The 15,711-nt window shown below is 34.6% G+C and overlaps 2 long non-coding RNA genes across 3 annotated transcripts in view; one reads left to right on the top strand and one right to left on the bottom strand.

The window, feature by feature from the left end:
- The window catches only part of LOC128249198 (uncharacterized), a 97,966-nt gene that overhangs the window by 73,984 nt on the left and 8,271 nt on the right, over positions 1–15,711 (top strand). The gene's annotated exons all lie outside the window — the stretch shown is intronic.
- On the bottom strand, positions 10,379–15,076 carry LOC106870941 (uncharacterized). 2 transcript variants are annotated; one of them, XR_008265313.2, is made up of 4 exons: positions 14,202–15,076; positions 13,542–13,745; positions 11,384–11,968; positions 10,379–11,029 (listed from the first exon to the last, which is right to left on the bottom strand). It is a non-coding gene; the product is annotated as an uncharacterized LOC106870941 (long non-coding RNA). The 2 variants fall into 2 exon arrangements; XR_016243837.1 differs by having other exon boundaries at positions 11,384–11,487.

Below are 15,711 nucleotides of genomic sequence, written 5' to 3'. Positions count from 1 at the left end.
ACAGAAAACGAAATCAAAAGCATCTGCGACGGAAACTTCCATAGGTCACTGCGTGGAATGAAGCTAAAGATGTGCAAATCAAATCAATATCAGAACGATTCTGGCCCTATCCCTACAAAAATTCAAATGAAAATCGCTCGATCTTCATGTGGCCCAATGAAAAAATCTTAGCGATGCAATAACAGCAATAGTAAAGAACTCAAAACTAACACTGCATATTTCATGAAAAGAGATACGTGCATTAATACCAGCAGAATAAGCTAAACAATAGTTGTAGCAGTCACTAAGTTGGTCGTCCCTCATATCTACTCACAAAAGATTGTGTAAGTATAAACAAGCATGAAAAATATTCAGAAAATTTTGGAAAATAAATGATAAAATTTTTGCAAATGATTTCACCTTCAGATCCGAAAGGTTGGTGTCTTCAGTAGTTTTGATCTTACGGTGTCTAACGGAAATGACATTTTTCTTCCTCTGAACTTTTAAATTATCCTGTATTTTCGTACATTTGGTTTTAGATTTTTATTTAGTATATGCGGTGATCACTTATGTATGTGTGTTTTTATACTTTATTGACGTATGTTTTCTTTTCAATTTAAAATTGAAATAACGTTTGTTTTGAATGGTATCAAATCCATAGCATCACATTCATTCCTTTCTTTAATGCTTGATAAAATAATTTTTAGCAAGAAGAATTAGCGTGAAAGGATGAATTTATATTAAAACATATGTTGACTCCCGGCTAACTAATCAAATAACGCAGATTAATATTCGTTTGATGTTTTAAGAACATTTCATGTCACCAAAGAGCTATGACAAGAGAAAAATCATTAATAATTAGTTGTAAGTTTACTCCCTTTAGGTAAACATCAACTGTTTTAATAAATACTCAAAACTAATTAGAGAAGAGAAGAATATATTTGATTAACGACGAAATATATTTCGGAAATTTTGTGTGCGTGTGCGTATGTGTATATGAGTGTGTGTGTATATGTGAGTGTGCGCGTGTGTGCGTTCGTGTGTATGTGCGTGCGTGTGTGTGTGTGTACGTGATGATTTTTTTGTACTTGAAGACAATTTCTAATATAATTTTTGGGTGACAATCAAATATTCATGGCTAAAATATTTTAAGAAAACGAACGTAAGCTTCAAGAAACCACAATAGGTGAACCGTGATATAGCAAGGGATTACTATGAATACGCGCGCGCGCACGCGCACACACACACACACACACACACACACACACACACACACACACACACATATATATATATATATATATATATATATATATATACATATACATACATATACTAGCTGGTGTACCCTGTAATTCCCAGGGGGTAAAGATGTATTGAAATGGCTTATTAATCTGATATAAGAAAGATATTTCGTTATAAATGCCACAAAAAGTGTTTTTTCCTTTTTCCGTCACGAAAAAGTACAAAAACTGTCAACTGGAGGAGGGAGAGATTGTATGTATATAAATATATGAATAAAGTATTTTAAGAAAATGCAATCATAACGTTCACACTCACTGATGTTCGCTCTCAATAACTGCCTTTAGCTTATGGAGTTCTTCTTTTTATAACTATCGAAAAGCAGCCAGAAGGATAGACATTGTTGAGAACAAATGACTTCGTTGGAGGTCTTTTATCTCCATTAGTCAGCTAATAGGTCTTCCATAATTAACGAATATTTTGTATCATAAAAAAATTGTTAATGACCAATTAAGCTTCGAATCAATCGTCGCCACTTTTATAACGTGCCTTCTGTATATGTCACTTTAGTGCCGTACATTAATATAGTGTGATATATATAGTACCACGAAACGGGGCAGACACCAAGTGTCTCCACATGATGTATTCCCAGATACTCTGCCAACAACAGTAACCTATCTCGCCCTCAGTACATCGTGTATTTTTCTGGCTAATATATGTAAATTTATATCGCAATAGGTATTTATATATGTTTAGATTTTAATTATTTCAGTGGTAAAAATAAGGATTTTCGCGCCTAAAAATTAAAATGGAAAACGAAACTCGAGAGGCGAGTGTATGGTGTTGTCTTGCATTTATAATAAAATAAATATATACAAATTATAAAAATAATAAAAATATATATACAGTACTATTTCTACTTCGCAGATTTTCACCTATCACAGAGAGTTTTGGATCGTAACATCCGCGATAGTCGAGGGATTACTGTATATCTATATCTATGTCTCTCTCACTCTCTCTCTCTCTCTCTATATATATATATGCTTGCATTGCATAAAATATCCTTTTGATTATACTTCTCCACATTTCCACTCCTACGTTACGATACATATAGGCACAAACGTACACACAAACACACAAGACACTAGTAAAAAACACTTTCATTTTCCGCGACGTATCACGTGTCTATGACGACGCAACAGCTATTCACAATGTTGCACTAATATATTTCATAGTACAACACCATTGTTTTCAAGTGCACTGAGACTTACAGACACACACCACGCACATTAACACACACATACAAGCACACACATACAAGCACACACATACACAGAGGCTTCGTAGAACAAACGATTTGAATAGAACTCAGTACATTAATATATATCTTTTATCTTTTACTTGTTTTAGTCATTAGACTGTGACCATGCTGGGGCACCGCCTTGAAAAGTTTTAATAGAATGATTCGAGCTCAGTACTTATTTTTTAAAGCCTGGTACTTTTCTAGCAGTCTGTTTTGAGGGGTCGTAAGCACACCAACACCGGTTTTCAAGCGGATGTGGACAAACACAGACGCAAACACACACACACACACACACACACACACACACACACACACGCACGCACGCACGCACACACACACACACACACACACACACATATATATTCATACATACAAACATTTGTATCTATGTATGTATGTATGCATGCATGTATATACGACGGATTTCTTTCAGTTTTCGTCTGCCAGATCCACTCCCAAGACTTTGGTCAACCCGAGGCTTTAGTGGAAGACGCTTCCCAAGGTACCACATAGTAGGATGGAGCCAATAGGGTCGGAAATCAAACTTCTAACATCACAGTCACGTCTGCGCCTGTTATAATATCTGTATATTTATACATATACACTGTAATTCAAAGGGTCAGCCTTGTCACACTGTGTCACGCTGAATATCCCTGAGAACTACCTTAAAGGTACACGTGTCTGTGGAGTGCTTGCACGTAAATTTCACGAGCAGGCTGTTCCGTTGATCGGATCAACTGGAACCCGCGACGTCGTAAGCGACGGAGTGCCAACAACTGGGGGGAGGGGGATCTGCAAAACGAAAAATTAGGAGGGGTTATTTAAGGAAGAAAGGCTGATTTGCATTTTTACTGCATATGCATCTTGCTGTTGTCTGTGCAATAAATGATACATAAATATACAATAACAACATGTACAATACTTAACACACATGCCATTCATTAGTATTCTTTTCAAACTGCAAGCTGAATATATAATTGCATATTCCTGATGTGCAATATTTTGTCATAATTACTTTACATTATACACATTTAATGATCACAAAATGATATAAAGAATATAGACAATGTCTTTATTTATATGATTACTTTCAATCGCATTGCAAATTAAAAAGAAGAAACATCCATAGCTATTTTGCTAAGTTATTTCACTTCCAGTCACAATATGATTTTAAAATTTCCCTTTGCTAAACACTTTACATTTCTCTCTCTCTCTCTCTCTATCTCTCTCTCTCTCTCTCTCTCTCTCTTTCTCTCTCTCTCTTTCTCTCTCTCTCTTTCCCTCTCTCTCTCCCTCTCTCTCTCTTTCTTTCTCTCTCTCTACCTTTTCAGTAAACTTTTTAACCATGTAATTCCAATTTTCAAGTCGTTAACTGGTATTGTTTTCACGTCTTGAAAACTTCAATTTTGAGATTTTTATATTTTGACAGTTCCTCCACTTCTTTTTAGAAAATACTAGGGTCAGAATGGACTGCAATGTCTAACAATAAGCAAGTATTATTTTACCAATACTTGAATACTACATCTGGGATATTACCTTTGCATGCTTTGTCAGTTTGAACAGGCATATTCCAGATGGTTGTAACCTGGTCGTTGTCTTGTACCTTGTTTGGTTAATGTTTATACAATCTCTTGTTAGTTTTTATGATGTAGTTTTGGCATGTTGTCCAGTGGATACAACTACATACTCTGTCATGTCTGTATAAATAATCAGATCTGCTAGGACTAGACAACCAGAAATGATATGGTCAACTGCCTTACTATGTTGGTTACAAATTCTACAATTGGTGTTAGTGTTTGTTTTCATTATTTTGCTTTTATAGCTGTTTGTGGTCATGCATTAGTCTTGTGCAGCGAGAATCAATCCATTCTTTTCTGCTGTTAGTCCAGAGTTTTCGAGCCATTACTGGTTTTTATTTCTTCTCTGTCAAGCCTTGCAGGGTATTGGCCATGGAGTGGGTATTTTTTCTCCATTTCTTCTTGGTATGTTTCGTAGTTCTGTTTTCATGTTATTTTTGTCTCTTTGACCATTTCTACTGTGTTCACTTTTTTCATGTTACGTTATTACATGTAGTAGTCTTCCACTAATTGTTTCTAAGTATGTTTCTAGTCAAGCTGTTATTATTTTATAGTAGTTCTCTCTCTCTCTGTCAAGCTGCGACCTCCTTCTGAGCGAGGTAGATATGTTTGACTGCGTCTACTTTGGGGGTAGTGACTTCGGTATGCTGTTAATAGTTTTCTGGTATATCTATCTAAGATTCTCAATTCACTAATCTTCCAGTTTATTATATTGAATCTAATTTACGACTAGTTTGGCGAACGCATTTATCCCTATTGCTTAATTTTTACCATTAAGTTCAGCATTTTTCTACTCTAGGCATAAGGTCCGAAATTTTGGGGGAGGGGGCCAGTCCATTAGATAACCTCCAGTACGCAACTGGTACTTAATTTATTGACCCCGAAAGGACGAAAGGCAAAGTCGACCTCAGCGGAATTTGAACTCAGAACGTATAGACAGACGAAACACCACCAAGCATTTCGCCCGGCGTGCTTAATGTTTCTGCCAGCTCACCGCCTTTGTTCAGTGTTTAATATTAGTCAAACTCTTCTCCCCTAATTTTCTCTTTCATTTCCGCGTTGCATTTTAGCTGTTTCGTCTATTTCTAGATATTTGTATGGGTGATTGTGGTTTCATTCTCTGATTTCTGTATATATATTGGTTCGGTCAATCTAAAATCATATTTTGCGGTTTAGCTTCAAATAATGAATTTTATTAAAAGTAAGCTTCTGTATCAAAATCCCGAACATTTTGACATTTTACGCTTTGGGCTCAAAAGAATTCACGCTTAGCACTGACTGTAAAACAAACAAAAGCACACAATATAAATAACATGAAATTCTCTATTGACCTTAGATATTGTACAGCAGAGATATTCAGAATGACATTTATCAGTGTGACACTACATTGATAATTCTTCAGTAAGTGCCATCGGTCGAAGTTGATGTGCTACTTCCTAATCAATATGTCATTCATCATATACAGTGTTGAGAAGAGAAAATTAATACTTTGTGCACACATTAGCTGACAATTTCTTTTGATGAAATTCATTCTACGTTAATCGATCTCTATCCATCGGTTATATGCCAATATTACTGATAAACAACTACGATTAATTCTAGTGCAGTGATTATTAATGAAAAGTTACTATAGTAACGGTAAAGTTCAAGGAGCTAAATATCTATACAGCTTCGATAATAGAGATGTGATTTAGGCAGGTATATAGATACAGAAGCATACACTCCACACTCACTTATAATATATAGATATATACTAAGATACCATAAATTATATATTAATATTTAGTAGAAGTAACAGTGACTCAATGTACGAGAATTTCCTGCGTTGGCACTTATCAAACTAGTCAGAGGGTAAAGGTCCGTGGATTTATATGGTTATTGATAAATTTCCCTCTGGATTGTTCTAGAACGAATCATAAAAATGTCACTTGGATAATTCACATAGTTTGTACGTTATGTTGTCCAATAAGCAAATACGTAGATAAATAAATAAGTAAAGAAATAAAGAGAGGAAAAAAGAGAAATCTTGTACGTGTCATCACACACGCATGCACACATACTAAAAAGAAAAAAAAAATTCGCACATACATATATATAAATTAAATGTATAGATGTGCAAGCATATACATGCGGACACATGTATACATGCACACGTGCGCATGTATACACACACACACACACACACACACACACACACACACACGCGTATGTGTATATATATATATATATATATATATATATATATATATATACACACATACACACACACATTCATACATACATACATACATACATACATACATACATACACACTAGGGTCGGCTGAAAAGTTCATAGGCTGACCAAGATATTCTCATAGGATGTGAATGTGTGGTCCTTGTGCTTTACACACTTCTTTCATCAGTGTTGCGGTGCTTCTGTCCCATAGGTAAGGAAGCTTTCCTCCTGTTGGTGAAAAAGTCATCAATCGCAGATATGACGTTATCATCACTGCAATACATGCTCCAAGTCAATATTTTTCGTTCATGTTCGAGAACAGACGGTAGTGAGATGGGGCCAAATCAGAAAAATAGGGAAGATGATTCACAAATTTAAAGCCACAGTCACGCACAACGGCCATTGAAACCAACGACTTGTCTACTGGGACATTGTTCTGATGAAACAAAACACTTTTTTGTCAATTTTCTTGGGAGTTTGGTCTTGATAGTTTTTCGTAACTGCTTCAACAAGTTGGAATCGTTCTCTCTTTTGATGGTGTTGCCGTTTTGAAGATACTCAATAAACTCAATGCCTTCTCTGAGACATGTGAGGAGAGGTGTTTCCACTGCATGGCTCATACTTTTGCCTCTGACTCAAAGTGACGAACCCAATACAACATCATAGGTTAGCAAACGTCCAAGGAAACCGGCAACATCTACTTCAAACAATATCAGATTTTTCGTGATATGATCAGCTTGGTGCGCTTTTGATCAGGTGTCAGAAAACGTGGCATCCACTGAGAAGAAACCTCAGTCATGCCAAATACATCGTGCAGAATATTCCCATCTCTCTCACGGGAAATGCTAATAGCATTTATGATCAGTCACATATCATCAATCATCCGTTGGTGAAAACAATCAATGTTTTCTTCGTTGTTGGACTTTGTGTCGTCTTCAAGACTCCCTCATCCCCTCCTAAATTCAGCTGCCCACTTTTGCACTGTTGACAAAGCTGGAGTCTCAGATCCCAATGTAGCAACCATGTTATCATGAATTTCCTGGTGCCTTAAATGTTTCCTTAAATGTTTTGATAACATAACAATGCCAAATTTTGAAGTGTTCTTTGACTACTCAGATGTCAGTTTTTCTTGGAAGACACAATGTAGTTATTAAGAAGAACAGTTGAAATTAATGCACGCAAGATATCACAATCCTAGCAGCACTCCTTCATAGTCAGTCTATGAACTTTTCAGCCCGCATATATATATGTATATATGTATATATTTATTTATATGTGGAGGTGGGGTGCTTGCGCTCATGTGTTTGTGTTAGTGTCTGTGTTTGACCCCTACCACTGCTTGATAACCACAGCTGGAGTGTTTACGTCCCCGTAACTCAACAACTCCGCAAGAAGTACCAGTCTTTAAAAAATAAGTATTTGGGACAATTCTTCGACTAAAATTCCCGAATCGTCAAAACCTGTAGATAATCTATTATGTACCTTATCACTACGTTTCAGACTAATTAGTTTTTAATTTCGGAGAAGAGCCATTTACATAGCCACAGCTTCGAGGTTGAAATTCTTAATATTTCAAAACAAAAGTTAAAAGGGAGAGTAGAATCATTCACCACACATTTGGAGGCAAATTTTTAGCGCGGAATGGAGGGGTAACCCGTGAACAGTGAAAAGAGGACTTGCGCATGCTTATAAGCGTGCCCGTTACCCTCTATTCTTTCTGTTTTAATAACATTGTTAATAGAGGAATGAATGATTATATTATCAGTTATCTGTTCGTCCTTCTTTTTCCTCAACTTTCAAAATATCACTAACCAAATCTAAGCTAATCCTATTTGAATTTTTTAAAGTTGTTCTTTTCTGTCTTGAATACACTAGTCTTATGAAACTTCTATTAGATGGCGTATAATAGGCACCATAATACATTGGGAGATCGTATTTCTAAGTTTAAAATAAATATTCTATAGATCTGTTGAATAATATTAAATAGAATAGATAATGTAATATCGATATGTAAAGTTCACTGTTGTCAACAAATCCTAGATTTCTTCCATCTAGATAAAAGAAAGTTGTGTTTAATCGCCCTTGATATATTTAAACCAATACGAGTTCTTTTTCTTCTTTTTTTTTTCTTTTTTTCTTGAAACGAAGGTAAGAATGGCTAAGAGCAATAACAGAAAAGGAGGATAAGAGTATGAGAAAGAAAGATGCAACTAATCATAGAAGTAAAACTGAAGAATGAAAGGATAAAAAAGTTTTTAAAAAAATTATAGAAAGAAAAAAGGACAATTGCAAAACAAAAGGAAACTGAATGACTAATATAAAAGAGGAAACGCTGGTCTAACAGCGCATGCGTCTGAAATTAAAATTTCCCGTCTTCATTCACTATACAGCGGCAAGTGCGCTGTATTTCTATGTAATATTTACGACTTCAGTTACAGCTTACATACATTGATTATATTCACTCTGCTCTTTACTTCTCAGCTCCATTCTACTTTCCCTCTCAGTCGCTCTCTTTCTCTCTCCCTCTCCCTATATATATATATATATATATATATATATATATATATATATATATATATATATATATATATCTTCCTTCTCTTTCCATATCTTGTTCAGATTACTTTTCATTGGACTTTGTCAATCACATTAACTGCCGATAATTGTTCGCTTCTGTATTATGTGGACATTGAAAAGAGGTTGCAATGCCATCCAGTATTTACAAAAGTTGATCAGAAATATAGATTAGCTGAGATTCAGTTGAATAGTTAAAAACTGATGTTCTATATTTATCAATACAGCATCAATCTCAACGTATTTAACATTATATTTGTTTGAGTAGGTAGAAATAAGTGTGTCTGTGTGTGTGTGTGTCTATGTGTATAAGAGTGAAGACGCGTCGCCAAGTGATCAAGGTATTCGGCCCATGATAAGATTGTGGGTTCAGATTCTTGAGTGGACAGAGCGTTATGTCCTTGAGCAAGCTACTTCATTTTGCATTGCTCAAGACTACGGAAATGTGATGAGTCCCTGCCCTGGTGGAGCAGCCATCTTTCTCTGCATTTGTCACTTCTCGGATGTTCCCTTGGGCCAAAGATGCCATTACATAGAAATCTAAAATAAGTAACGAAAGTATGGTATATGTTAACAAGTCATAGAGTTGTGGTGTGTGTGTGTGCGTGGAGAGAGAGGTAGATTGAAGAGGCAGCAAAATAACTGGGAATGTTTTAGCTGGTGTGTTTGGTTGTATTTTAGAATCCCGTTTTGTACTGAGTTACTTATTTCCGATCCATAACATTATCTATTGATTTGCCAACATTCTTGCTATTTCGTTATTCCGAGTCCTCAGAAACATCTGTCGAACTCAGAATACCATACTCTCTCCTCTTAGTTTTCTGCATTTTTGTACTTCATGTAAATTTGTTCCGTAAATATATAATTATCTTAACAAATACATACAATTAAGACATGTTGACAAATACGCGGTAGAGAAAAAAATGCGTAAAGCATAGACTTTGAGGGAACTGGTAGTCGTATGCGGTAGTACACCACCAGTTTCATCAGAGTTTTCATTTAGAATAGTTCATATGTGGCGTGAAGAAGAGAAAGCTAACGTTTCGAGAATGACTCTTCATCTAAGAGGCAATTGATTTTCAGTTGAGAAATTTAGACACAGCTGAAACGTATGAAACACCAAGATTGAACATAGCGATGAACAAAAACCATGCATGCTGGTAATGTGTTTAAATAACCCCGCCACACACTTCATACATATTTCATATTAAACTTTTATTAAGAAGGAAAACAAAAAACTAAAACAAAAGAACGCTCACCCAAGATGCACAGAACAGCGTTAAACAGTAAAATGTCAAACTTTACGGAGCTTTGTTATTAGGTTTTCTGACTGGAATAAAAAAATTATAGAATTATAAAAATGAGCATTTGTTTATATGTTTGACGTAAGAGTGTAAGTGTAAATTTATAGTGTACAATGCCGAAAAGAAAATTTTAAACATTATGTTTTATTCTCAAGTAATATCTGTGATTATAAAATCATGATAATCCGAAAACATGGCAACATCGTTATCTTGTTTCTATATTCGATAAATATGTGAAATTCATTTCCCAGTCAAAATGGTATCAGCTTTATTTTCATAACGTCTACAGTTTATATGCAATTGTATTCACTCCTACATTAGGGATTAAGCTTTCTTTTTTTGTAATTCAAAAGGAAAAAAAAATATTCACTAATTACGTTTATTAACACATCTCTTGTCAAAATAAAAAGATACACCACCTTCAGTGAATTATATATTTACTAACATACATGAAGCAAGACACAGTTGTTGGATATTTAAGATAATGAAGATTTGTAAACATACTTTAAGAGATTCTTTATTGGCTTTATGTTGCTGGGCAATACTATATACATCGTACAACAAAATGACTGTCTATAAAACATGACACATTGTAATAAATTGAAAGAAGATCGTTTCACATGAAATAAAAGAGGAAATCCTGCTGTAAACCATTCATCCATTTACAATGTGAATCTAAGATTTAAAATAGTTTCTTTCGAGAATTAAACTTAACATTCTAATGTATCATCCACTCAGTCATATATTGGTCATTTCAAATACAAATTTTGCTTGTTTTTATTGGTTTTTGTTTTCTTATTTTCCTCTTCATCAACCTATGTCGTCCTTTTCCCCTGTTAAAAAAAAGAAAGAATGCCATAAACAGTGAGAATTGTTTTAAATTGGGTCAAATAAGCAAAACAAACATTAATTAAATATACTGAACAAAAGTTTAATTTGCTTTCATCTTGATTTATGGATGATGAGAACTGAAGCATAAATGCTTAATTAAAACTTCTGAATTTCATTTAATAATCTGAAACTAAACAGGTCGCCATAAAGTTGCAAATGATAGTCACTTTCTTTGTTAGACACTGAACATTTGTAGATAATACATCGATTTCAATCTTCTTGCAGTGTGTTTATTAATTTGATTAGACTAATTAAAATAACAAAGTTAATCCCAATAAGATTTTAATATTACTTACATTAGCAGGCTCTGCTTTTGCATCCCACATCAATTGAATAAGGAGAATATGGCCCAACCAGTGTCTATCTGCGATTGGATGCAGATGCCTGAAGAAAACGATCCCTTCCAAAAAGAATAGTGACAAGGAACAGAAAATGAAGCGCAAATAATCATGGGGGAAACCCGGCGAATAATCACAAAATCTAAAGTCTGACAACACCCATAAAAGATTATTCTTTTAATTTGGTGGGATTGGAAGGGTGTTTTCATTTACAAACTTCTTTTCACAGACAGGACCATCATTTCGGATGTATACTGTAACCAGCTGGACAAATTATATGTGGTGATCCTTCAGAATCGCTAATCGTAAGGGAGTTGTCTTTCATCACGAATATTCCAGGCCGCACACGTCTTTGCATAAGTTACTGGGGTTTGGCAGAAGTGACGAGGCGAAGTCATGAACAAGATCTACCTAATTATGCAATGATTGGGTTGTATTATTGCAAAACACTAGGTTCTCTTTGTGGGTTGGGTGTAACATTAAAAGAAACTCTCAAGATGAAGGACTGTCTTCGTGATGTATTTCTTCTAGTGTTGAGTAAATCTAGAATTAAAGAGCAAATATTTGCTTCTATTTTATAACAAAAGTTTTGAATAGTACTGATATACAAATTCAATACAAATGTTAATAACAATTAAGAAATGACCCTGTGTTTCTATATTAAGTATTTTGTCCCACTATATAATAAAGCTTCTATCATTATTTGCTTTCATATTATACGTTGTTCAAAATAAACATATATATTAGCTGTCACTACTGGTGTTAATTACTGGACACTGACCCCGTAAATATTTACAATTTCTATTAAGTTTCCATAATAATCAATAATGATATCAATACATAACACAAAACATTATTACCTTGCCAAGTAAATCTAAAACGTATGTCAGCGGAGCTGAAAAATATTCCACGTGACAAGATATCAAATTAATGAATTGAAGGAAATGTTACACGAGGTGACATATAACAGTTCTCTATCAAGATGCAAGATATAGCGATCATTAAATCTGTGATATCTCAGATATGTTTATATTTATTGAGAAATTCAGATCCTCATCAGCAGAGTTAATTAGGATAGAAAGCTTTTACAAGATTGATATCGATTTTTAACCTAATTTCCTCTAATGCACCAAAAACAAAACTGCTTAACTGTGAAAAACATGTACTTTAATTGTAAACTCCATACATAAAATATACTTTGATCATTTGTTTCATGGATAAATATTTATGATATCGATATTATTACATTCATTTGACCTGCACAATACGTTTTAAAGCTTCCAGGACAAATGTCAATTGAAATAACTGTGTGAGCATATATTTTATGCATACACGTGTTCAAATATATATATATATATATATATATATATATATATATATATATATATATATGCATATTCATTTATGCATCTATCTTACTATCTATAAATATATATTTATATATGAATGTTTGTGTATGTATGTATATATGTATGTATATATATACACATATGCATATATAGACAGATATTTAAATAGATACATACATGTATACGCATTATATGACAGGGAAGAAACCAGTGGAATACCTTGGATTATATAATCTCTAATGAGGATATAACTTCCTCGAATTAACTGTATACTGAATGATGATATATGATATACATACATACATATATGAACTCAAGATATATGCTAAAAATGTTAACAATGCAAAAAAATACAACTGAAATTAACATTTTCAGCTGACATAGGAAAGGAATTTGGCTAGAAGAAATGTTCAAGACTTTTCTCGGGTTAAAAATATAATCCAAAGATGTCATCTTTATTAGAAACCAGTTTCGTCTTCAGATTAAAAACAGAAGCGACATACATGTGTGTGTGTGTGTGTGTGTGTGTGTGTGTGTGTGTGTGTGTGTGTGTGTGTGTGTGTGTGTGTGTGTGTGTGTGTGTGCGTGCGCGTGTGCGTGTGTGCGTGCGTGCGTGCGTGCGTGCGTGCGTGCGTGCGTGCGTGCGTGTGTAAGTGTATGTGTGTTTGCAAAAACCTTTGAGCAATACCGGTGACGAGTCAAGCAAAATATGTAAGACGATATCAATATACGATATGAAAGCAAAAATATAAACAATGACGTATTACCTTACATAGGTTGTTTCAGGATTCTATGGAATTTGAGGAAAATTATCCTTTTCAAACAGAAAAAAATATAATAATCAAAGTGTTCGGGAAAATGTGTCATCGACCTCTTAGTAAGTTGTAACGAAATCATTGCTTGAACTCCTCCACTCGTCGTTGCGTTTGATTGATTTTAGTAGTATCAGCCGACGCGGTAGAGTGACGTTGCTACAAGAGTAGTAAAAGGTGAGCGACATGACAAGCGTAGTATGTGATTGACTTTAAAATATGGTTAATAAATAAGATATTTTGAGAGTTTCTTTGTTCTAATAAGGTAGGTTGTAGAAAGGCGTTGGGTATAGCAAAATGTTGTAATGTTGGATTCGTCCTTTAATTTGGAGATTTCCAAAAAAGATTTCGAATGTTGATTCTTCATATTTTGCTGGGAGTTTACCGGCGTAAATTTGCGAAGATATGGAAGTAGTACTTGTATATAATATATGGTGAATTTATGGTATGACGTCCCATAAAACTCATCAATTTGTTTAAAATGGATGAGACATGTTGTTAAAATATATAAGAAGTTTAAGTCTTACAGAGAAATGAGAAATGAGCGAGAAAAAAGAGACAAGTTGAGTAGGTAAATGGTAGGTAAAGTGAAATAGTTAAAAAGTAAGTCCATACCATCAGCTCGGTTCTGTTGTTGATTTCTGGTTTACGTATTTTAACACAGCCCATACCAAAATCTCGTAATACTGTAATCTCGTAGCCGAGACTTTCGATTTACTCATTTTTAACGTAGCTCTCTTGGCATTTTGTTTTTGTTTTCATTTGTCACCACGTTCGTTTTATTCAGATTTATACATCTTTACATCTCATCATACATAAGTGTACATTACTAAGAGTGTCTGTGTGTACACTTGTATAAAATGTGTGCATATATATGAGCAAATCGCCAGTAACATTTCTCTTTCATAACCACATTGCTAATCATACCAGTTGTAATTTGTATAAGAGATATATTATTATGCATAAATGCAAAGAATAAAATACTTTCATAGGTCTGTAGCTTCAACTTCGATCAATTAATTGCAATATAACTTTCTTTCTTTTTTTGATTCATTGCGAATCTTGCTTCTCAAAGGATTTTCAAGTTCTATTAAATTGAGTATCCAACGTTACTTCGATCGATCTATTTCCTTTTAACAAACATGTATGATGTCCGCATTGATTGGAAAGAATATCAATGACACTTGATCTAAATACGTGACCATGACATTAACAAAGATTGCTTTATACCTTTATATAACATGTGTTTGTGTTTGTGTATGTGTGTGTGTACGTGTGTGTACGTATGTGAAATAAGGAAGGCGGCTAGACACAATACAGAACAAAAAACGAAATTTTCAGTTGTCATTAATAGTGACTGAGGGTGCGGGGTAGAATCTAAATTGCTAGAAACAAGAATCAAAGACACTATAGCCGCAAAAAAAGCACATGTCTATGCACTGACAGGGGAGATAACTGCCCCACAGCGGGCGAGGTCGCTATACTAGCTAGTTTTGCTTAGCTCATCAGTAGTGACTACTCCGTCGCTGATTGTCAGGTTAAATTCCAGCTGTCAATATATGGTATTTACCATATGAATCAATGGCTGATTCAACAAAATGATAACGTGAAAGTTATAAAATAACGAAGACGTCAAGACGTAATATAAAACGAAAGATGAAAATTTCAATTGTCACCAATAAGGACTGAGTGTGCGGAGTAGCATTTACATTACAAGAAACAAGAGTCAAATATCCTATAGCCGCAAAAATGCACACACGCATGCACGCGCACCACATACTCACACACATAAATATAGTTACATACATAGAGACATACATGCATACATACATACACACATACATACATATCTCTTTCACTCTTTTACTTGTTTCAGTCATTTGACTGCGGCCATGCAGTTCCAAGAAAATTTTATAAGAATTCTCTTTACTTTTCGAGCGCAGGATGGACATCCCGTCAATCCCGCTAAACTGACCAGATAGTGAAAGACAGACAATTTTTAGTTCACCTTTTCTAGAACCTCCCCGGCCTCCGAGTGAGCAGTGCCCTCCCCAAATGGAGCTGCTCAAACACTCATGCAGCAACCGAATCCCATTGCTGTCTTGGGTGATAAGGAGGTGACGTT

The sequence above is a fragment of the Octopus bimaculoides genome, chromosome 12 (assembly GCF_046866305.1).
Source record: "Octopus bimaculoides isolate indiv1 chromosome 12, ASM4686630v1, whole genome shotgun sequence".
NCBI lineage: Eukaryota > Metazoa > Mollusca > Cephalopoda > Octopoda > Octopodidae > Octopus > Octopus bimaculoides.
This window is presented reverse-complemented; position numbering and strand designations above follow the sequence as displayed.